The following is a 24,683-nucleotide window of genomic DNA, read 5'->3' as shown; positions in this document are numbered from 1 at the left end:
TGTGGCTGCTCTGTGTCTGCAGGCAGCGAGGGGCTGCAAGCTTCCTGTGTTCGCACCTATATCACCTGTGCTTCCTTGTCAGAGACAGACTATCGCAAAACATACAACTCACTCCATGAATTGATTGCTACGGCATCTGTTATCAGCAGTCACAACCAGCAACACCAGTAGCAGCCGACTGCACGGAAAGAATGGGAACGTGCAGTGGGATTTACGTGAAATCGGCGCAAGGCAGATCTTTCCGACGTAGGCTTGAGAATCTTACGGGAACATTAGTACTGTCTCTAAATTAAGTGTAGGTGTGGGAGGAGGGTGCTTCCTGCGCACGAATAAAAGCACGCTCGCCAATTGTGGATGCTAATCGTTCGCTTGTATCTGCCTACACATCTCTGCCGGTTGGGAATTATTCCACTTGCATGGCAAGGTGCGCATGTAGGTGTGATAAAAATTCTGGAGGCCCTGGGTATCGATCCCAGTACCTCTCGCACGCTATGCGAACGCTCTACCATCTGAGCTACGCCCACCCCCCCGATAACTAGTAGTGCTACATACAGTCATATCAACGTCACAGACCCTTGCACTCCCATTATTCCGCAGACAAACACTACTCTCTATGTATCAGTGAGGGTGTCTTTCAGGTTTCGTGCATTCTGTATCGAATCGTAGTTGGCCACAATGAAAGTGGCACCCATAACGTCGAAAATAGAGTTCAGACACCGCTCTGAGTAAGACGAACGTGTTGTCCACCTCTAGACTTCAATGACGTTAAGCCGTGATACCTAAGACAGATCTGCACTCGATGACACCACGATAACAGCCGGTCCCCACACTTACATCTTGCTCTCCTTATGACAGTATACATCATATCAGTCTGTGACGCTGGTTTTGCAACTTCTTTCGTGCGTTTATGTTCGCCGCGACCAACACTTACCATGCACTGACCACAAAACATGGAGGAGCCGGGGCTTGAACCCGAGACCGTTCACACGCTAAGCGAACGAACTGCCAACTGAGCTACAGCTACACACACGACCAAGCCTGGCTATTCTCCATTCTTTGCGACTCTGATGTGCACGGACACGATGGTTGGTTGGTTTGTAGCGGCGAAGGTACCAGAATACAAAGGCGCGGACACGTTCATATACACAAGAGTTCCAAGTAGTTTCGATGCTCTGGTATTACGAATGCAAATTCCGTCTGTTTTGAACGTCTTAAATTGAAAGGGCGGTCACAAATTGGTCCATTTCACTCCTTGTCGACAATCACACAGCACCTGAGGTAACAAGCACATCTCGAGCCCCATTGTGCTCTTCATTGTTCATGCCAACTCAGTGTGTAAAACTCTTGTCGTCCAACTGCAAAACACTGGGACACGACAAGTTTCCGCGTCTCCATTGCACTGATCGTACTACGAAACGCTCCCCAAACTTGGCAAACACCCATGCAGATGACTTTTCCGACTTTACACGACGCTCACGCAAAGCTCACGCTAGTGACAGCCTTATTTACAGTTCGACGTCGCGCCAAAGCGAATGAGCACATTTCGCCTACGGCTTAGGCCGCTCTTCTAGTGTGGCTGCTCTGTGTCTGCAGGCAGCGAGGGGCTGCAAGCTTCCTGTGTTCGCACCTATATCACCTGTGCTTCCTTGTCAGAGACAGACTATCGCAAAACATACAACTCACTCCATGAATTGATTGCTACGGCATCTGTTATCAGCAGTCACAACCAGCAACACCAGTAGCAGCCGACTGCACGGAAAGAATGGGAACGTGCAGTGGGATTTACGTGAAATCGGCGCAAGGCAGATCTTTCCGACTTAGGCTTGAGAATTTTATGGGAACATTTGTACTGTTTCTAAATTAAGTGTAGGTGTGGGAGGAGGGTGCTTCCTGCGCACGAATAAAAGCACGCTCGCCAATTGTGGATGCTAATCGTTCGCTTGTATCTGCCTACACACCTCTGCCGGTTGGGAATTATTCCACTTGCATGGCAAGGTGCGCATGTAGGAGTGATAAAAATTCTGGAGGCGCTGGGTATCGATCCCAGTACCTCTCGCACGCTAAGCGAGCGCTCTACCATCTGAGCTACGCCCCCCCCCCCCCCCCGATAATTATTAGTGCTACATACAGTCATATCAACGTCACAGACCCTTGCACTCCCATTATTCCGCAGACAAACGCTACTCTCTATGTATCAGTGAGGGTGTCTTTCAGGTTTCGTGCATTCTGTATCGAATCGTAGTTTGCCACAATGAAAGTGGCACCCATAACGTCGAAAATAGAGTTCACACACCGCTCTGAGTAAGACGAACGTGTTGTCCACCTCTAGACTTCAATGACGTTAAGCCGTGATACCTAAGACAGATCTGCACTCGATGACACCACGATAACAGCCGGTCCCCACACTTACATCTTGCTCTCCTTATGACAGTATACATCATATCAGTCTGTGACGCTGGTTTTGCAACCTCTTGCGTGCGTTTATGTTCGCCGCGACCAACACTTACCATGCACTGAACACAAAACATGGAGGAGCCGGGGCTTGAACCCGAGACCGTTCACACGCTAAGCATATGATCTGCCTACTGAGCTACAGCTACACACACGATCAAACCTGGCTATTCTCCATTCTTTGCGAATCTGATGTGCACGGACACGATAATTGGTTGGTTTGTAGCGGCGCAGGTACCAGAATACAAAGGCGCGGACACGTTCATATACACAAGAGTTCCAAGTAGTTTCGATGCTCTGGTATTACGAATGCAAATTCCGTCTGTTTTGAACGTCTTAAATTGAAAGGGCGGTCACAAATTGGTCCATTTCACTCCTTGTCGACAATCACACAGCACCTGAGGTAACAAGCACATCTCGAGCCCCATTGTGCTCTCCATTGTTCATGCCAACTCAGTGCCTCGCTCTTTGCTACTGTGTAAAACTCTTGTCGTCCAACTGCAAAACACTGGGACACAACAAGTTTCCGCGTCTCCATTGCACTGATCGTACTACGAAACGCTCCCCAAACTTGGCAATCACCCATGCAGATGACTTTTCCGACTTTACACGACGCTCACGCTAGTGACAGCCTTATTTACAGTTCGACGTCGCGCCAAAGCGAATGAGCACATTTCGCCTACGGCTTAGGCCGCTCTTCTAGTGTGGCTGCTCTGTGTCTGCAGGCAGCGAGGGGCTGCAAGCTTCCTGTGTTCGCACCTATATCACCTGTGCTTCCTTGTCAGAGACAGACTATCGCAAAACATACAAATCACTCCATGAATTGATTGCTACGGCATCTGTTATCAGCAGTCACAACCAGCAACACCAGTAGCAGCCGACTGCACGCAAAGAATGGGAACGTGCAGTGGGATTTACGTGAAATCGGCGCAAGGCAGATCTTTCCGACGTAGGCTTGAGAATCTTACGGGAACATTAGTACTGTCTCTAAATTAAGTGTAGGTGTGGGAGGAGGGTGCTTCCTGCGCACGAATAAAAGCACGCTCGCCAATTGTGGATGCTAATCGTTCGCTTGTATCTGCCTACACATCTCTGCCGGTTGGGAATTATTCCACTTGCATGGCAAGGTGCGCATGTAGGTGTGATAAAAATTCTGGAGGCCCTGGGTATCGATCCCAGTACCTCTCGCACGCTATGCGAACGCTCTACCATCTGAGCTACGCCCACCCCCCCCCCCCCCGATAACTAGTAGTGCTACATACAGTCATATCAACGTCACAGACCCTTGCACTCCCATTATTCGGCAGACAAACACTACTCTCTATGTATCAGTGAGGGTGTCTTTCAGGTTTCGTGCATTCTGTATCGAATCGTAGTTGGCCACAATGAAAGTGGCACCCATAACGTCGAAAATAGAGTTCAGACACCGCTCTGAGTAAGACGAACGTGTTGTCCACCTCTAGACTTCAATGACGTTAAGCCGTGATACCTAAGACAGATCTGCACTCGATGACACCACGATAACAGCCGGTCCCCACACTTACAACTTGCTCTCCTTATGACAGTATACATCATATCAGTCTGTGACGCTGGTTTTGCAACTTCTTGCGTGCGTTTATGTTCGCCGCGACCAACACTTACCATGCACTGACCACAAAACATGGAGGAGCCGGGGCTTGAACCCGAGACCGTTCACACGTTAAGCGAACGAACTGCCAACTGAGCTACAGCTACACACACGACCAAGCCTGGCTATTCTCCATTCTTTGCGACTCTGATGTGCACGGACACGATGGTTGGTTGGTTTGTAGCGGCGAAGGTACCAGAATACAAAGGCGCGGACACGTTCATATACACAAGAGTTCCAAGTAGTTTCGATGCTCTGGTATTACGAATGCAAATTCCGTCTGTTTTGAACGTCTTAAATTGAAAGGGCGGTCACAAATTGGTCCATTTCACTCCTTGTCGACAATCACACAGCACCTGAGGTAACAAGCATATCTCGAGCCCCATTGTGCTCTTCATTGTTCATGCCAACTCAGTGTGTAAAACTCTTGTCGTCCAACTGCAAAACACTGGGACACGACAAGTTTCCGCGTCTCCATTGCACTGATCGTACTACGAAACGCTCCCCAAACTTGGCAAACACCCATGCAGATGACTTTTCCGACTTTACACGACGCTCACGCAAAGCTCACGCTAGTGACAGCCTTATTTACAGTTCGACGTCGCGCCAAAGCGAATGAGCACATTTCGCCTACGGCTTAGGCCGCTCTTCTAGTGTGGCTGCTCTGTGTCTGCAGGCAGCGAGGGGCTGCAAGCTTCCTGTGTTCGCACCTATATCACCTGTGCTTCCTTGTCAGAGACAGACTATCGCAAAACATACAACTCACTCCATGAATTGATTGCTACGGCATCTGTTATCAGCAGTCACAACCAGCAACACCAGTAGCAGCCGACTGCACGGAAAGAATGGGAACGTGCAGTGGGATTTACGTGAAATCGGCGCAAGGCAGATCTTTCCGACTTAGGCTTGAGAATTTTATGGGAACATTTGTACTGTTTCTAAATGAAGTGTAGGTGTGGGAGGAGGGTGCTTCCTGCGCACGAATAAAAGCACGCTCGCCAATTGTGGATGCTAATCGTTCGCTTGTATCTGCCTACACACCTCTGCCGGTTGGGAATTATTCCACTTGCATGGCAAGGTGCGCATGTAGGTGTGATAAAAATTCTGGAGGCGCTGGGTATCGATCCCAGTACCTCTCGCACGCTAAGCGAGCGCTCTACCATCTGAGCTACGCCCCCCCCCCCCACCCCGATAATTAGTAGTGCTACATACAGTCATATCAACGTCACAGACCCTTGCACTCCCATTATTCCGCAGACAAACGCTACTCTCTATGTATCAGTGAGGGTGTCTTTCAGGTTTCGTGCATTCTGTATCGAATCGTAGTTTGCCACAATGAAAGTGGCACCCATAACGTCGAAAATAGAGTTCACACACCGCTCTGAGTAAGACGAACGTGTTGTCCACCTCTAGACTTCAATGACGTTAAGCCGTGATACCTAAGACAGATCTGCACTCGATGACACCACGATAACAGCCGGTCCCCACACTTACATCTTGCTCTCCTTATGACAGTATACATCATATCAGTCTGTGACGCTGGTTTTGCAACCTCTTGCGTGCGTTTATGTTCGCCGCGACCAACACTTACCATGCACTGACCACAAAACATGGAGGAGCCGGGGCTTGAACCCGAGACCGTTCACACGCTAAGCGAACGATCTGCCAACTGAGCTACAGCTACACACACGACCAAGCCTGGCTATTCTCCATTCTTTGCGACTCTGATGTGCACGGACACGATGGTTGGCTGGTTTGTAGCGGCGAAGGTACCAGAATACAAAGGCGCGGACACGTTCATATACACAAGAGTTCCAAGTAGTTTCGATGCTCTGGTATTACGAATGCAAATTCCGTCTGTTTTGAACGTCTTAAATTGAAAGGGCGGTCACAAATTGGTCCATTTCACTCCTTGTCGACAATCACACAGCACCTGAGGTAACAAGCACATCTCGAGCCCCATTGTGCTCTCCATTGTTCATGCCAACTCAGTGCCTCGCTCTTTGCTACTGTGTAAAACTCTTGTCGTCCAACTGCAAAACACTGGGACACAACAAGTTTCCGCGTCTCCATTGCACTGATCGTACTACGAAACGCTCCCCAAACTTGGCAATCACCCATGCAGATGACTTTTCCGACTTTACACGACGCTCACGCTAGTGACAGCCTTATTTACAGTTCGACGTCGCGCCAAAGCGAATGAGCACATTTCGCCTACGGCTTAGGCCGCTCTTCTAGTGTGGCTGCTCTGTGTCTGCAGGCAGCGAGGGGCTGCAAGCTTCCTGTGTTCGCACCTATATCACCTGTGCTTCCTTGTCAGAGACAGACTATCGCAAAACATACAACTCACTCCATGAATTGATTGCTACGGCATCTGTTATAAGCAGTCACAACCAGCAACACCAGTAGCAGCCGACTGCACGCAAAGAATGGGAACGTGCAGTGGGATTTACGTGAAATCGGCGCAAGGCAGATCTTTCCGACGTAGGCTTGAGAATCTTATGGGAACATTTGTACTGTCTCTAAATTAAGTGTAGGTGTGGGAGGAGGGTGCTTCCTGCGCACGAATAAAAGCACGCTCGCCAATTGTGGATGCTAATCGTTCGCTTGTATCTGCCTACACATCTCTGCCGGTTGGGAATTATTCCACTTGCATGGCAAGGTGCGCATGTAGGTGTGATTAAAATTCTGGAGGCCCTGGGTATCGATCCCAGTACCTCTCGCACGCTAACCGAACGCTCTACCATCTGAGCTACGCCCACCCTCCCCGATAACTAGTAGTGCTACATACAGTCATATCAACGTCACAGTTCCCTTGCACTCCCATTATTCGGCAGACAAACACTACTCTCTATGTATCAGTGAGGGTGTCTTTCAGGTTTCGTGCATTCTGTATCGAATCGTAGTTGGCCACAATGAAAGTGGCACCCATAACGTCGAAATTAGAGTTGAGACACCGCTCTGAGTAAGACGAACGTGTTGTCCACCTCTAGACTTCAATGACGTTAAGCCGTGATACCTAAGACAGATCTGCACTCGATGACACCACGATAACAGCCGGTCCCCACACTTACATCTTGCTCTCCTTATGACAGTATACATCATATCAGTCTGTGACGCTGGTTTTGCAACCTCTTGCGTGCGTTTATGTTCGCCGCGACCAACACTTACCATGCACTGACCACAAAACATGGAGGAGCCGGGGCTTGAACCCGAGACCGTTCACACGCTAAGCGAACGATCTGCCTACTGAGCTACAGCTACACACACGATCAAACCTGGCTATTCTCCATTCTTTGCGAATCTGATGTGCACGGACACGATAATTGGTTGGTTTGTAGCGGCGAAGGTACCAGAATACAAAGGCGCGGACACGTTCATATACACAAGAGTTCCAAGTAGTTTCGATGCTCTGGTATTACGAATGCAAATTCCGTCTGTTTTGAACGTCTTAAATTGAAAGGGCGGTCACAAATTGGTCCATTTCACTCCTTGTCGACAATCACACAGCACCTGAGGTAACAAGCACATCTCGAGCCCCATTGTGCTCTCCATTGTTCATGCCAACTCAGTGCCTCGCTCTTTGCTACTGTGTAAAACTCTTGTCGTCCAACTGCAAAACACTGGGACACAACAAGTTTCCGCGTCTCCATTGCACTGATCGTACTACGAAACGCTCCCCAAACTTGGCAATCACCCATGCAGATGACTTTTCCGACTTTACACGACGCTCACGCTAGTGACAGCCTTATTTACAGTTCGACGTCGCGCCAAAGCGAATGAGCACATTTCGCCTACGGCTTAGGCCGCTCTTCTAGTGTGGCTGCTCTGTGTCTGCAGGCAGCGAGGGGCTGCAAGCTTCCTGTGTTCGCACCTATATCACCTGTGCTTCCTTGTCAGAGACAGACTATCGCAAAACATACAACTCACTCCATGAATTGATTGCTACGGCATCTGTTATCAGCAGTCACAACCAGCAACACCAGTAGCAGCCGACTGCACGCAAAGAATGGGAACGTGCAGTGGGATTTACGTGAAATCGGCGCAAGGCAGATCTTTCCGACGTAGGCTTGAGAATCTTATGGGAACATTTGTACTGTCTCTAAATTAAGTGTAGGTGTGGGAGGAGGGTGCTTCCTGCGCACGAATAAAAGCACGCTCGCCAATTGTGGATGCTAATCGTTCGCTTGTATCTGCCTACACATCTCTGCCGGTTGGGAATTATTCCACTTGCATGGCAAGGTGCGCATGTAGGTGTGATAAAAATTCTGGAGGCCCTGGGTATCGATCCCAGTACCTCTCGCACGCTAACCGAACGCTCTACCATCTGAGCTACGCCCACCCTCCCCGATAACTAGTAGTGCTACATACAGTCATATCAACGTCACAGACACTTGCACTCCCATTATTCCGCACACAAACGCTACTCTCTATGTATCAGTGAGGGTGTCTTTCAGGTTTCGTGCATTCTGTATCGAATCGTAGTTGGCCACAATGAAAGTGGCACCCATAACGTCGAAAATAGAGTTCAGACACCGCTCTGAGTAAGACGAACGTGTTGTCCACCTCTAGACTTCAATGACGTTAAGCCGTGATACCTAAGACAGATCTGCACTCGATGACACCACGATAACAGCCGGTCCCCACACTTACATCTTGCTCTCCTTATGACAGTATACATCATATCAGTCTGTGACGCTGGTTTTGCAACTTCTTGCGTGCGTTTATGTTCGCCGCGACCAACACTTACCATGCACTGACCACAAAACATGGAGGAGCCGGGGCTTGAACCCGAGACCGTTCACACGCTAAGCGAACGAACTGCCAACTGAGCTACAGCTACACACACGATCAAGCCTGGCTATTCTCCATTCTTTGCGACTCTGATGTGCACGGACACGATGGTTGGTTGGTTTGTAGCGGCGAAGGTACCAGAATACAAAGGCGCGGACACGTTCGTATACACAAGAGTTCCAAGTAGTTTCGATGCTCTGGTATTACGAATGCAAATTCCGTCTGTTTTGAACGTCTTAAATTGAAAGGGCGGTCACAAATTGGTCCATTTCACTCCTTGTCGACAATCACACAGCACCTGAGGTAACAAACACATCTCGAGCCCCATTGTGCTCTCCATTGTTCATGCCAACTCAGTGTGTAAAACTCTTGTCGTCCAACTGCAAAACACTGGGACACAACAAGTTTCCGCGTCTCCATTGCACTGATCGTACTACGAAACGCTCCCCAAACTTGGCAATCACCCATGCAGATGACTTTTCCGACTTTACACGACGCTCACGCTAGTGACAGCCTTATTTACAGTTCGACGTCGCGCCAAAGCGAATGAGCACATTTCGCCTACGGCTTAGGCCGCTCTTCTAGTGTGGCTGCTCTGTGTCTGCAGGCAGCGAGGGGCTGCAAGCTTCCTGTGTTCGCACCTATATCACCTGTGCTTCCTTGTCAGAGACAGACTATCGCAAAACATACAACTCACTCCATGAATTGATTGCTACGGCATCTGTTATCAGCAGTCACAACCAGCAACACCAGTAGCAGCCGACTGCACGCAAAGAATGGGAACGTGCAGTGGGATTTACGTGAAATCGGCGCAAGGCAGATCTTTCCGACTTAGGCTTGAGAATCTTATGGGAACATTTGTACTGTTTCTAAATTAAGTGTAGGTGTGGGAGGAGGGTGCTTCCTGCGCACGAATAAAAGCACGCTCGCCAATTGTGGATGCTAATCGTTCGCTTGTATCTACCTACACACCTCTGCCGGTTGGGAATTATTCCACTTGCATGGCAAGGTGCGCATGTAGGTGTGATAAAAATTCTGGAGGCGCTGGGTATCGATCCCAGTACCTCTCGCACGCTAAGCGAGCGCTCTACCATCTGAGCTACGCCCACCCCCCCGATAACTAGTAGTGCTACATACAGTCATATCAACGTCACAGACCCTTGCACTCCCATTATTCCGCAGACAAACGCTACTCTCTATGTATCAGTGAGGGTGTCTTTCAGGTTTCGTGCATTCTGTATCGAATCGTAGTTTGCCACAATTAAAGTGGCACCCATAACGTCGAAAATAGAGTTCACACACCGCTCTGAGTAAGACGAACGTGTTGTCCACCTCTAGACTTCAATGACGTTAAGCCGTGATACCTAAGACAGATCTGCACTCGATGACACCACCATAACAGCCGGTCCCCACACTTACATCTTGCTCTCCTTATGACAGTATACATCATATCAGCCTGTGACGCTGGTTTTGCAACTTCTTGCGTGCGTTTATGTTCGCCGCGACCAACACTTACCATGCACTGACCACAAAACATGGAGGAGCCGGGGCTTGAACCCGAGACCGTTCACACGCTAAGCGAACGATCTGCCAACTGAGCTACAGCTACACACACGACGAAGCCTGGCTATTCTCCATTCTTTGCGACTCTGATGTGCACGGACACGATGGTTGGTTGGTTTGTAGCGGCGAAGGTACCAGAATACAAAGGCGCGGACACGTTCATATACACAAGAGTTCCAAGTAGTTTCGATGCTCTGGTATTACGAATGCAAATTCCATCTGTTTTGAACGTCTTAAATTGAAAGGGCGGTCACAAATTGGTCCATTTCACTCCTTGTCGACAATCACACAGCACCTGAGGTAACAAGCACATCTCGAGCCCCATTGTGCTCTCCATTGTTCATGCCAACTCAGTGCCTCGCTCTTTGCTACTGTGTAAAACACTTGTCGTCCAACTGCAAAACACTGGGACACAACAAGTTTCCGCCTCTCCATTGCACTGATCGTACTACGAAACGCTCCCCAAACTTGGCAATCACCCATGCAGATGACTTTTCCGACTTTACGCGACGCTCACGCTAGTGACAGCCTTATTTACAGTTCGAATTCGCGCCAAAGCGAATGAGCACATTTCGCCTACGGCTTAGGCCGCTCTTCTAGTGTGGCTGCTCTGTGTCTGCAGGCAGCGAGGGGCTGCAAGCTTCCTGTGTTCGCACCTATATCACCTGTGCTTCCTTGTCAGAGACAGACTATCGCAAAACATACAACTCACTCCATGAATTGATTGCTACGGCATCTGTTATCAGCAGTCACAACAAGCAACACCAGTAGCAGCCGACTGCACGCAAAGAATGGGAACGTGCAGTGGGATTTACGTGAAATCGGCGCAAGGCAGATCTTTCCGACGTAGGCTTGAGAATCTTATGGGAACATTTGTACTGTTTCTAAATTAAGTGTAGGTGTGGGAGGAGGGTGCTTCCTGCGCACGAATAAAAGCACGCTCGCCAATTGTAGATGCTAATCGTTCGCTTGTATCTGCCTACACACCTCTGCCGGTTGGGAATTATTCCACTTGCATGGCAAGGTGCGCATGTAGGTGTGATAAAAATTCTGGAGGCGCTGGGTATGGATCCCAGTACCTCTCGCACGCTAAGCGAGCGCTCTACCATCTGAGCTACGCCCACCCCCCCGATAACTAGTAGTGCTACATACAGTCATATCAACGTCACAGACCCTTGCACTCCCATTATTCCGCAGACAAACGCTACTCTCTATGTATAAGTGAGGATGTCTTTCAGGTTTCGTGCATTCTGTATCGAATCGTAGTTGGCCACAATGAAAGTGGCACCCATAACGTCGAAAATAGAGTTCAGACACCGCTCTGAGTAAGACGAACGTGTTGTCCACCTCTAGACTTCAATGACGTTAAGCCGTGATACCTAAGACAGATCTGCACTCGATGACACCACGATAACAGCCGGTCCCCACACTTACATCTTGCTCTCCTTATGACAGTATACATCATATCAGTCTGTGACGCTGGTTTTGCAACTTCTTGCGTGCGTTTATGTTCGCCGCGAACAACACTTACCATGCACTGACCACAAAACATGGAGGAGCCGTGGCTTGAACCCGAGACCGTTCACACGCTAAGCGAACGATCTGCCAACTGAGCTACAGCTACACACACGACCAAGCCTGGCTATTCTCCATTCTTTGCGACTCTGATGTGCACGGACACGATGGTTGGTTGGTTTGTAGCGGCGAAGGTACCAGAATACAAAGGCGCGGACACGTTCATACACACAAGAGTTCCAAGTAGTTTCGATGCTCTGGTATTACGAATGCAAATTCCGTCTGTTTTGAACGTCTTAAATTGAAAGGGCGGTCACAAATTGGTCCATTTCACTCCTTGTCGACAATCACACAGCACCTGAGGTAACAAGCACATCTCGAGCCCCATTGTGCTCTCCATTGTTCATGCCAACTCAGTGCCTCGCTCTTTGCTACTGTGTAAAACTCTTGTCGTCCAACTGCAAAACACTGGGACACAACAAGTTTCCGCGTCTCCATTGCACTGATCGTACTACGAAACGCTCCCCAAACTTGGCAATCACGCATGCAGATGACTTTTCCGACTTTACACGACGCTCACGCTAGTGACAGCCTTATTTACAGTTCGACGTCGCGCCAAAGCGAATGAGCACATTTCGCCTACAGCTTAGGCCGCTCTTCTACTGTGGCTGCTCTGTGTCTGCAGGCAGCGAGGGGCTGCAAGCTTCCTGTGTTCGCACCTATATCACCTGTGCTTCCTTGTCAGAGACAGACTATCGCAAAACATACAACTCACTCCATGAATTGATTGCTACGGCATCTGTTATCAGCAGTCACAACCAGCAACACCAGTAGCAGCCGACTGCACGCAAAGACTGGGAACGTGCAGTGGGATTTACGTGAAATCGGCGCAAGGCAGATCTTTCCGACGTAGGCTTGAGAATCTTATGGGAACATTTGTACTGTTTCTAAATTAAGTGTAGGTGTGGGAGGAGGGTGCTTCCTGCGCACGAATAAAAGCACGCTCGCCAATTGTGGATGCTAATCGTTCGCTTGTATCTGCCTACACACCTCTGCCGGTTGGGAATTATTCCACTTGCATGGCAAGGTGCGCATGTAGGTGTGATAAAAATTCTGGAGGCGCTGGGTATCGATCCCAGTACCTCTCGCACGCTAAGCGAGCGCTCTACCATCTGAGCTACGCCCACCCTCCCGATAACTAGTAGTGCTACATACAGTCATATCAACGTCACAGACCCTTGCACTCCCATTATTCCGCAGACAAACACTACTCTCTATGTATCAGTGAGGGTGTCTTTCAGATTTCGTGCATTCTGTATCGAATCGTAGTTGGCCACAATGAAAGTGGCACCCATAACGTCGAAAATAGAGTTCAGACACCGCTCTGAGTAAGACGAACGTGTTGTCCACCTCTAGACTTCAATGACGTTAAGCCGTGATACCTAAGACAGATCTGCACTCGATGACACCACCATAACAGCCGGTCCCCACACTTACATCTTGCTCTCCTTATGACAGTATACATCATATCAGTCTGTGACGCTGGTTTTGCAACTTCTTGCGTGCGTTTATGTTCGCCGCGACCAACACTTACCATGCACTGACCACAAAACATGGAGGAGCCGGGGCTTGAACCCGAGACCGTTCACACGCTAAGCGAACGATCTGCCTACTGAGCTACAGCTACACACACGATCAAACCTGGCTATTCTCCATTCTTTGCGACTCTGATGTGCACGGACACGATAATTGGTTGGTTTGTAGCGGCGAAGGTACCAGAATACAAAGGCGCGGACACGTTCATATACACAAGAGTTCCAAGTAGTTTCGATGCTCTGGTATTACGAATGCAAATTCCGTCTGTTTTGAACGTCTTAAATTGAAAGGGCGGTCACAAATTGGTCCATTTCACTCCTTGTCGACAATCACACAGCACCTGAGGTAACAAGCACATCTCGAGCCCCATTGTGCTCTCCATTGTTCATGCCAACTCAGTGTGTAAAACTCTTGTCGTCCAACTGCAAAACACTGGGACACAACAAGTTTCCGCGTCTCCATTGCACTGATCGTACTACGAAACGCTCCCCAAACTTGGCAATCACCCATGCAGATGACTTTTCCGACTTTACACGACGCTCACGCTAGTGACAGCCTTATTTACAGTTGGACGTCGCGCCAAAGCGAATGAGCACATTTCGCCTACGGCTTAGGCCGCTCTTCTAGTGTGGCTGCTCTGTGTCTGCAGGCAGCGATGGGCTGCAAGCTTCCTGTGTTCGCACCTATATCACCTGTGCTTCCTTGTCAGAGACAGACTATCGCAAAACATACAACTCACTCCGTGAATTGATTGCTACGGCATCTGTTATCAGCAGTCACAACCAGCAACACCAGTAGCAGCCGACTGCACGCAAAGAATGGGAACGTGCAGTAGGATTTACGTGAAATCGGCGCAAGGCAGATCTTTCCGACGTAGGCTTGAGAATCTTATGGGAACATTTGTACTGTTTCTAAATTAAGTGTAGGTGTGGGAGGAGGGTGCTTCCTGCGCACGAATAAAAGCACGCTCGCCAATTGTGGATGCTAATCGTGCGCTTGTATCTGCCTACACACCTCTGCCGGTTGGGAATTATTCCACTTGCATGGCAAGGTGCGCATGTAGGTGTGATAAAAATTCTGGAGGCGCTGGGTATCGATCCCAGTACCTCTCGCACGCTAAGCGAGCGCTCTACCATCTGAGCTACGCCCACACCCCCGATGACTAGTAGTGCTACATACAGTCATATCAACGTCACAGACCCTTGCACTCCCATTATTCCGCAGACAAACACTACTCTCTATGTATCAGTGAGGGTGTCTTTCAGGTTTCGTGCATTCTGTATCGAATCGTAGTTGGCCACAATGAAAGTGGCACCCATAACGTCGAAAATAGAGTTCAGACACCGCTCTGAGTAAGACAAACGTGTTGTCCACCTCTAGACTTCAATGACGTTAAGCCGTGATACCTAAGACAGATCTGCACTCGATGACACCACCATAACAGCAGGTCCCCACACTTACATCTTGCTCTCCTTATGACAGTATACATCATATCAGTCTGTGACGCTGGTTTTGCAACTTCTTGCGTGCGTTTATTTTCGCCGCGACCAACACTTACCATGCACTGACCACAAAACATGGAGGAGCCGGGGCTTGAACCCGAGACCGTTCACACGCTAAGCGAACGATCTGCCAACTGAGCTACAGCTACACACACGATCAAGCCTGGCTATTCTCCATTCTTTGCGACTCTGATGTGCACGGACACGATGGTTGGTTGGTTTGTAGCGGCGAAGGTACCAGAATACAAAGGCGCGGACACGTTCATATACACAAGAGTTCCAAGTAGTTTCGATGCTCTGGTATTACGAATGCAAATTCCGTCTGTTTTGAACGTCTTAAATTGAAAGGGCGGTCACAAATTGGTCCATTTCACTCCTTGTCGACAATCACACAGCACCTGAGGTAACAAGCACATCTCGAGCCCCATTGTGCTCTCCATTGTTCATGCCAACTCAGTGTGTAAAACTCTTGTCGTCCAACTGCAAAACACTGGGACACAACAAGTTTCCGCGTCTCCATTGCACTGATCGTACTACGAAACGCTCCCCAAACTTGGCAATCACCCATGCAGATGACTTTTCCGACTTTACACGACGCTCACGCTAGTGACAGCCTTATTTACAGTTGGACGTCGCGCCAAAGCGAATGAGCACATTTCGCCTACGGCTTAGGCCGCTCTTCTAGTGTGGCTGCTCTGTGTCTGCAGGCAGCGATGGGCTGCAAGCTTCCTGTGTTCGCACCTATATCACCTGTGCTTCCTTGTCAGAGACAGACTATCGCAAAACATACAACTCACTCCGTGAATTGATTGCTACGGCATCTGTTATCAGCAGTCACAACCAGCAACACCAGTAGCAGCCGACTGCACGCAAAGAATGGGAACGTGCATAGGGATTTACGTGAAATCGGCGCAAGGCAGATCTTTCCGACGTAGGCTTGAGAATCTTATGGGAACATTTGTACTGTTTCTAAATTAAGTGTAGGTGTGGGAGGAGGGTGCTTCCTGCGCACGAATAAAAGCACGCTCGCCAATTGTGGATGCTAATCGTTCGCTTGTATCTGCCTACACACCTCTGCCGGTTGGGAATTATTCCACTTGCATGGCAAGGTGCGCATGTAGGTGTGATAAAAATTCTGGAGGCGCTGGGTATCGATCCCAGTACCTCTCGCACGCTAGGCGAGCGCTCTACCATCTGAGCTACGCCCACCCCCCCGATAGCTAGTAGTGCTACATACAGTCATATCAACGTCACAGACCCCTGCACTCCCATTATTCCGCAGACAAACACTACTCTCTATGTATCAGTGAGGGTGTCTTTCAGGTTTCGTGCATTCTGTATCGAATCGTAGTTGGCCACAATGAAAGTGGCACCCATAACGTCGAAAATAGAGTTCAGACACCGCTCTGAGAAAGACGAACGTGTTGTCCACCTCTAGACTTCAATGACGTTAAGCCATGATACCTAAGACAGATCTGCACTCGATGACATTACCATAACAGCCGGTCCCCACACTTACATCTTGCTCTCCTTATGACAGTATACATCATATCACTCTGTGACGCTGGTTTTGCAACTTCTTGCGTGCGTTTATTTTCGCCGCGACCAACACTTACCATGCACTGACCACAAAACATGGAGGAGCCGGGGCTTGAACCCGAGACCGTTCACACGCTAAGCGAACGATCTGCTAACTGAGCTACAGCTACACACACGACCAAGCCTGGCTATTCTCCATTCTTTGCGACTCTGATGTGCACGGACACGATGGTTGGTTGGTTTGTAGCGGCGAAGGTACCAGAATACAAAGGTGCGGACACGTTCATATACACAAGAGTTCCAAGTAGTTTCGATGCTCTGGTATTACGAATGCAAATTCCGTCTGTTTTGAACGTCTTAAATTGAAAGGGCGGTCACAAATTGGTCCATTTCACTCCTTGTCGACAATCACACATCACCTGAAGTAACAAGCATATCTCGAGCCCCATTGTGCTCTCCATTGTTCATGCCAACTCAGTGTGTAAAACTCTTGTCGTCCAACTGCAAAACACTGGGACACAACAAGTTTCCGCGTCTCCATTGCACTGATCGTACTACGAAACGCTCCCCAAACTTGGCAATCACCCATGCAGATGACTTTTCCGACTTTACACGACGCTCACGCTAGTGACAGCCTTATTTACAGTTCGACGTCGCGCCAAAGCGAATGAGCACATTTCGCCTACGGCTTAGGCCGCTCTTCTAGTGTGGCTGCTCTGTGTCTGCAGGCAGCGAGGGGCTGCAAGCTTCCTGTGTTCGCACCTATATCACCTGTGCTTCCTTGTCAGAGACAGACTATCGCAAAACATACAACTCACTCCATGAATTGATTGCTACGGCATCTGTTATCAGCAGTCACAACCAGCAACACCAGTAGCAGCCGACTGCACGCAAAGAATGGGAACGTGCAGTGGGATTTACGTGAAATCGGCGCAAGGCAGATCTTTCCAACGTAGGCTTGAGAATCTTATGGGAACATTTGTACTGTTTCTAAATTAAGTGTAGGTGTGGGAGGAGGGTGCTTCCTGCGCACGAATAAAAGCACGCTCGCCAATTGTGGATGCTAATCGTTCGCTTGTATCTGCCTACACACCTCTGCCGGTTGGGAATTATTCCACTTGCATGGCAAGGTGCGCATGTAGGTGTGATAAAAATTCTGGAGGCGCTGGGTATCGATCCCAGTACCTCTCGCACGCTAAGCGAGCGCTCTACCATCTGAGCTACACCCACCCCCCCTATAACTAGTAGTGCTACATACAGTCATATCAACGTCACAGACCCTTGCACTCCCATTACTCCGCAGACAAACACTACTCTCTATGTATCAGTGAGGGTGTCTTTCAGGTTTCGTGCATTCTGTATCGAATCGTAGTTGGCCACAATGAAAGTGGCACCCATAACGTCGAAAATAGAGTTCACACACCGCTCTGAGTAAGACGAACGTGTTGTCCACCTCTAGACTTCAATGACGTTAAGCCGTGATACCTAAGACAGATCTGCACTCGATGACACCACCATAACAGCCGGTCCCCACACTTACATCTTGCTCTCCTTATGACAGTATACATCATATCAGTCTGTGACGCTGGTTTTGCAACTTCTTGCGTGCGTTTATGTTCGCCGCGACCAACACTTACCATGCACTGACCACAAAACATGGAGGAGCCGGGGCTTGAACCCGAGACCGTTCACACGCTAAGCGAACGATCTGCCAACTGAGCTACAGCTACACACACGATCAAGCCTGGCTATTCTCCATTCTTTGCGACTCTGATGTGCACGGACACGATGGTTGGTTGGTTTGTAGCGGCGAAGGTACCAGAATACAAAGGCGCGGACACGTTCATATACACAAGAGTTCCAAGTAGTTTCGATGCTCTGGTATTACGAATGCAAATTCCGTCTGTTTTGAACGTCTTAAATTGAAAGGGCGGTCACAAATTGGTCCATTTCACTCCTTGTCGACAATCACACAGCACCTGAGGTAACAAGCACATCTCGAGCCCCATTGTGCTCTCCATTGTTCATGCCAACTCAGTGTGTAAAACTCTTGTCGTCCAACTGCAAAACACTGGGACACAACAAGTTTCCGCGTCTCCATTGCACTGATCGTACTACGAAACGCTCCCCAAACTTGGCAATCACCCATGCAGATGACTTTTCCGACTTTACACGACGCTCACGCTAGTGACAGCCTTATTTACAGTTCGACGTCGCGCCAAAGCGAATGAGCACATTTCGCCTACGGCTTAGGCCGCTCTTCTAGTGTGGCTGCTCTGTGTCTGCAGGCAGCGATGGGCTGCAAGCTTCCTGTGTTCGCACCTATATCACCTGTGCTTCCTTGTCAGAGACAGACTATAGCAAAACATACAACTCACTCCGTGAATTGATTGCTACGGCATCTGTTATCAGCAGTCACAACAAGCAACACCAGTAGCAGCCGACTGCACGCAAAGAATGGGAACGTGCAGTGGGATTTACGTGAAATCGGCGCAAGGCAGATCTTTCCGACGTAGGCTTGAGAATCTTATGGGAACATTTGTACTGTTTCTAAATTAAGTGTAGGTGTGGGAGGAGGGTGCTTCCTGCGCACGAATAAAAGCACGCTCGCCAATTGTGGATGCTAATCGTTCGCTTGTATCTGCCTACACACCTCTGCCGGTTGGGAATTATTCCACTTGCATGGCAAGGTGCGCATGTAGGTGTGATAAAAATTCTGGAGGCGCTGGGTATCGATCCCAGTACCTCTCGCACGCTAAGCGAGCGCTCTACCATCTGAGCTACGCCCACCCCCCCGATAACTAGTAGTGCTACATACAGTCATATCAACGTCACAGACCCTTGCACTCCCATTATTCCGCAGACAAACACTACTCTCTATGTATCAGTGAGGGTGTCTTTCAGGTTTCGTGCATTCTGTATCGAATCGTAGTTGGCCACAATGAAAGTGGCACCCATAACGTCGAAAATAGAGTTCACACACCGCTCTGAGTAAGACGAACGTGTTGTCCACCTCTAGACTTCAATGACGTTAAGCCGTGATACCTAAGACAGATCTGCACTCGATGACACCACCATAACAGCCGGTCCCCACACTTACATCTTGCTCTCCTTATGACAGTATACATCATATCAGTCTGTGACGCTGGTTTTGCAACTTCTTGCGTGCGTTTATTTTCGCCGCGACCAACACTTACCATGCACTGACCACAAAACATGGAGGAGCCGGGGCTTGAACCCGAGACCGTTCACACGCTAAGCGAACGATCTGCCAACTGAGCTACAGCTACACACACGACCAAGCCTGGCTATTCTCCATTCTTTGCGACTCTGATGTGCACGGACACGATGGTTGGTTGGTTTGTAGCGGCGAAGGTACCAGAATACAAAGGTGCGGACACGTTCATATACACAAGAGTTCCAAGTAGTTTCGATGCTCTGGTTTTACGAATGCAAATTCCGTCTGTTTTGAACGTCTTAAATTGAAAGGGCGGTCACAAATTGGTCCATTTCACTCCTTGTCGACTATCACACATCACCTGAGGTAACAAGCATATCTCGAGCCCCATTGTGCTCTCCATTGTTCATGCCAACTCAGTGTGTAAAACTCTTGTCGTCCAACTGAAAAACACTGGGACACAACAAGTTTCCGCGTCTCCATTGCACTGATCGTACTACGAAACGCTCCCCAAACTTGGCAATCACCCATGCAGATGACTTTTCCGACTTTACACGACGCTCACGCTAGTGACAGCCTTATTTACAGTTCGACGTCGCGCCAAAGCGAATGAGCACATTTCGCCTACGGCTTAGGCCGCTCTTCTAGTGTGGCTGCTCTGTGTCTGCAGGCAGCGAGGGGCTGCAAGCTTCCTGTGTTCGCACCTATATCACCTGTGCTTGCTTGTCAGAGACAGACTATCGCAAAACATACAACTCACTCCATGAATTGATTGCTACGGCATCTGTTATCAGCAGTCACAACCAGCAACACCAGTAGCAGCCGACTGCACGCAAAGAATGGGAACGTGCAGTGGGATTTACGTGAAATCGGCGCAAGGCAGATCTTTCCGACGTAGGCTTGAGAATCTTATGGGAACATTTGTACTGTTTCTAAATTAAGTGTAGGTGTGGGAGGAGGGTGCTTCCTGCGCACGAATAAAAGCACGCTCGCCAATTGTGGATGCTAATCGTTCGCTTGTATCTGCCTACACACCTCTGCCGGTTGGGAATTATTCCACTTGCATGGCAAGGTGCGCATGTAGGTGTGATAAAAATTCTGGAGGCGCTGGGTATCGATCCCAGTACCTCTCGCACACTAAGCGAGCGCTCTACCATCTGAGCTACACCCACCCCCCCGATAACTAGTAGTGCTACATACAGTCATATCAACGTCACAGACCCTTGCACTCCCATTATTCCGCAGACAAACACTGCTCTCTATGTATCAGTGAGGGTGTCTTTCAGGTTTCGTGCATTCTGTATCGAATCGTAGTTGGCCACAATGAAAGTGGCACCCATAACGTCGAAAATAGAGTTCAGACACCGCTCTGAGTAAGACGAACGTGTTGTCCACCTCTAGACTTCAATGACGTTAAGCCGTGATACCTAAGACAGATCTGCACTCGATGACACCACCATAACAGCCGGTCCCCACACTTACATCTTGCTCTCCTTATGACAGTATACATCATATCAGTCTGTGACGCTGGTTTTGCAACTTCTTGCGTGCGTTTATTTTCGCCGCGACCAACACTTACCATGCACTGACCACAAAACATGGAGGAGCCGGGGCTTGAACCCGAGAACGTTCACACGCTAAGCGAACGATCTGCCAACTGAGCGACAGCTACACACACGATCAAGCCTGGCTATTCTCCATTCTTTGCGACTCTGATGTGCACGGACACGATGGTTGGTTGGGTTGTAGCGGCGAAGGTACCAGAATACAAAGGCGCGGACACGTTCATATACACAAGGGTTACAAGTAGTTTCGATGCTCTGGTATTACGAATGCAAATTCCGTCTGTTTTGAACGTCTTAAATTGAAAGGGCGGTCACAAATTGGTCCATTTCACTCCTTGTCGACAATCACACAGCACCTGAGGTAACAAGCACATCTCGAGCCCCATTGTGCTCTCCATTGTTCATGCCAACTCAGTGTGTAAAACTCTTGTCGTCCAACTGCAAAACACTGGGACACAACAAGTTTCCGCGTCTCCATTGCACTGATCGTACTACGAAACGCTCCCCAAACTTGGCAATCACCCATGCAGATGACTTTTCCGACTTTACACGACGCTCACGCTAGTGACAGCCTTATTTACAGTTCGACGTCGCGCCAAAGCGAATGAGCACATTTCGCCTACGGCTTAGGCCGCTCTTCTAGTGTGGCTGCTCTGTGTCTGCAGGCAGCGATGGGCTGCAAGCTTCCTGTGTTCGCACCTATATCACCTGTGCTTCCTTGTCAGAGACAGACTATAGCAAAACATACAACTCACTCCGTGAATTGATTGCTACGGCATCTGTTATCAGCAGTCACAACAAGCAACACCAGTAGCAGCCGACTGCACGCAAAGAATGGGAACGTGCAGTGGGATTTACGTGAAATCGGCGCAAGGCAGATCTTTCCGACGTAGGCTTGAGAATCTTATGGGAACATTTGTACTGTTTCTAAATTAAGTGTAGGTGTGGGAGGAGGGTGCTTCCTGCGCACGAATAAAAGCACGCTCGCCAATTGTGGATGCTAATCGTTCGCTTGTATCTGCCTACACACCTCTGCCGGTTGGGAATTATTCCACTTGCATGGCAAGGTGCGCATGTAGGTGTGATAAAAATTCTGGAGGCGCTGGGTATCGATCCCAGTACCTCTCGCACGCTAAGCGAGCGCTCTACCATCTGAGCTACGCCCACCCCCCCGATAACTAGTAGTGCTACATACAGTCATATCAACGTCACAGACCCTTGCACTCCCATTATTCCGCAGACAAACACTACTCTCTATGTATCAGTGAGGGTGTCTTTCAGGTTTCGTGCATTCTGTATCGAATCGTAGTTGGCCACAATGAAAGTGGCACCCATAACGTCGAAAATAGAGTTCACACACCGCTCTGAGTAAGACGAACGTGTTGTCCACCTCTAGACTTCAATGACGTTAAGCCGTGATACCTAAGACAGATCTGCACTCGATGACACCACCATAACAGCCTGTCCCCACACTTACATCTTGCTCTCCTTATGACAGTATACATCATATCAGTCTGTGACGCTGGTTTTGCAACTTCTTGCGTGCGTTTATTTTCGCCGCGACCAACACTTACCATGCACTGACCACAAAACATGGAGGAGCCGGGGCTTGAACCCGAGACCGTTCACACGCTAAGCGAACGATCTGCCAACTGAGCTACAGCTACACACACGACCAAGCCTGGCTATTCTCCATTCTTTGCGACTCTGATGTGCACGGACACGATGGTTGGTTGGTTTGTAGCGGCGAAGGTACCAGAATACAAAGGTGCGGACACGTTCATATACACAAGAGTTCCAAGTAGTTTCGATGCTCTGGTTTTACGAATGCAAATTCCGTCTGTTTTGAACGTCTTAAATTGAAAGGGCGGTCACAAATTGGTCCATTTCACTCCTTGTCGACAATCACACATCACCTGAGGTAACAAGCATATCTCGAGCCCCATTGTGCTCTCCATTGTTCATGCCAACTCAGTGTGTAAAACTCTTGTCGTCCAACTGCAAAACACTGGGACACAACAAGTTTCCGCGTCTCCATTGCACTGATCGTACTACGAAACGCTCCCCAAACTTGGCAATCACCCATGCAGATGACTTTTCCGACTTTACACGACGCTCACGCTAGTGACAGCCTTATTTACAGTTCGACGTCGCGCCAAAGCGAATGAGCACATTTCGCCTACGGCTTAGGCCGCTCTTCTAGTGTGGCTGCTCTGTGTCTGCAGGCAGCGAGGGGCTGCAAGCTTCCTGTGTTCGCACCTATATCACCTGTGCTTGCTTGTCAGAGACAGACTATCGCAAAACATACAACTCACTCCATGAATTGATTGCTACGGCATGTGTTATCAGCAGTCACAACCAGCAACACCAGTAGCAGCCGACTGCACGCAAAGAATGGGAACGTGCAGTGGGATTTACGTGAAATCGGCGCAAGGCAGATCTTTCCGACGTAGGCTTGAGAATCTTATGGGAACATTTGTACTGTTTCTAAATTAAGTGTAGGTGTGGGAGGAGGGTGCTTCCTGCGCACGAATAAAAGCACGCTCGCCAATTGTGGATGCTAATCGTTCGCTTGTATCTGCCTACACACCTCTGCCGGTTGGGAATTATTCCACTTGCATGGCAAGGTGCGCATGTAGGTGTGATAAAAATTCTGGAGGCGCTGGGTATCGATCCCAGTACCTCTCGCACACTAAGCGAGCGCTCTACCATCTGAGCTACGCCCACCCCCCGATAACTAGTAGTGCTACATACAGTCATATCAACGTCACAGACCCTTGCACTCCCATTATTCCGCAGACAAACACTACTCTCTATGTATCAGTGAGGGTGTCTTTCAGGTTTCGTGCATTCTGTATCGAATCGTAGTTGGCCACAATGAAAGTGGCACCCATAACGTCGAAAATAGAGTTCAGACACCGCTCTGAGTAAGACGAACGTGTTGTCCACCTCTAGACTTCAATGACGTTAAGCCGTGATACCTAAGACAGATCTGCACTCGATGACACCACCATAACAGCCGGTCCCCACACTTACATCTTGCTCTCCTTATGACAGTATACATCATATCAGTCTGTGACGCTGGTTTTGCAACTTCTTGCGTGCGTTTATTTTCGCCGCGACCAACACTTACCATGCACTGACCACAAAACATGGAGGAGCCGGGGCTTGAACCCGAGAACGTTCACACGCTAAGCGAACGATCTGCCAACTGAGCGACAGCTACACACACGATCAAGCCTGGCTATTCTCCATTCTTTGCGACTCTGATGTGCACGGACACGATGGTTGGTTGGGTTGTAGCGGCGAAGGTACCAGAATACAAAGGCGCGGACACGTTCATATACACAAGG

General features: G+C 49.2%; 9 non-coding genes across 9 annotated transcripts; all 9 read right to left on the bottom strand.

The window, feature by feature from the left end:
• Positions 1-2,022: 2,022 nt before the first annotated feature.
• Positions 2,023-2,095, bottom strand: Trnaa-agc (transfer RNA alanine (anticodon AGC)). Its single transcript has one exon. It is a non-coding gene; the product is annotated as a tRNA-Ala (tRNA).
• Positions 2,096-5,183: 3,088 nt separating this feature from the next.
• Trnaa-agc (transfer RNA alanine (anticodon AGC)) lies at positions 5,184-5,256 on the bottom strand. The gene has a single exon. It is a non-coding gene; the product is annotated as a tRNA-Ala (tRNA).
• A 4,652-nt stretch (positions 5,257-9,908) lies between these two features.
• Trnaa-agc (transfer RNA alanine (anticodon AGC)) lies at positions 9,909-9,982 on the bottom strand. Its single transcript has one exon. It is a non-coding gene; the product is annotated as a tRNA-Ala (tRNA).
• Positions 9,983-13,064: 3,082 nt separating this feature from the next.
• Trnaa-agc (transfer RNA alanine (anticodon AGC)) lies at positions 13,065-13,138 on the bottom strand. Its single transcript has one exon. It is a non-coding gene; the product is annotated as a tRNA-Ala (tRNA).
• Positions 13,139-14,624: 1,486 nt separating this feature from the next.
• On the bottom strand, positions 14,625-14,697 carry Trnaa-agc (transfer RNA alanine (anticodon AGC)). The gene has a single exon. It is a non-coding gene; the product is annotated as a tRNA-Ala (tRNA).
• Positions 14,698-16,184: 1,487 nt separating this feature from the next.
• Positions 16,185-16,258, bottom strand: Trnaa-agc (transfer RNA alanine (anticodon AGC)). The gene has a single exon. It is a non-coding gene; the product is annotated as a tRNA-Ala (tRNA).
• A 1,486-nt stretch (positions 16,259-17,744) lies between these two features.
• Positions 17,745-17,818, bottom strand: Trnaa-agc (transfer RNA alanine (anticodon AGC)). Its single transcript has one exon. It is a non-coding gene; the product is annotated as a tRNA-Ala (tRNA).
• Positions 17,819-19,304: 1,486 nt separating this feature from the next.
• Trnaa-agc (transfer RNA alanine (anticodon AGC)) lies at positions 19,305-19,378 on the bottom strand. The gene has a single exon. It is a non-coding gene; the product is annotated as a tRNA-Ala (tRNA).
• Positions 19,379-22,424: 3,046 nt separating this feature from the next.
• On the bottom strand, positions 22,425-22,498 carry Trnaa-agc (transfer RNA alanine (anticodon AGC)). The gene has a single exon. It is a non-coding gene; the product is annotated as a tRNA-Ala (tRNA).
• Between the last annotated feature and the right edge of the window lie 2,185 nt (positions 22,499-24,683).

Source organism: Schistocerca gregaria, unplaced genomic scaffold (genome assembly GCF_023897955.1).
Source record: "Schistocerca gregaria isolate iqSchGreg1 unplaced genomic scaffold, iqSchGreg1.2 ptg000156l, whole genome shotgun sequence".
Lineage (NCBI taxonomy): Eukaryota > Metazoa > Arthropoda > Insecta > Orthoptera > Acrididae > Schistocerca > Schistocerca gregaria.
This window is presented reverse-complemented; position numbering and strand designations above follow the sequence as displayed.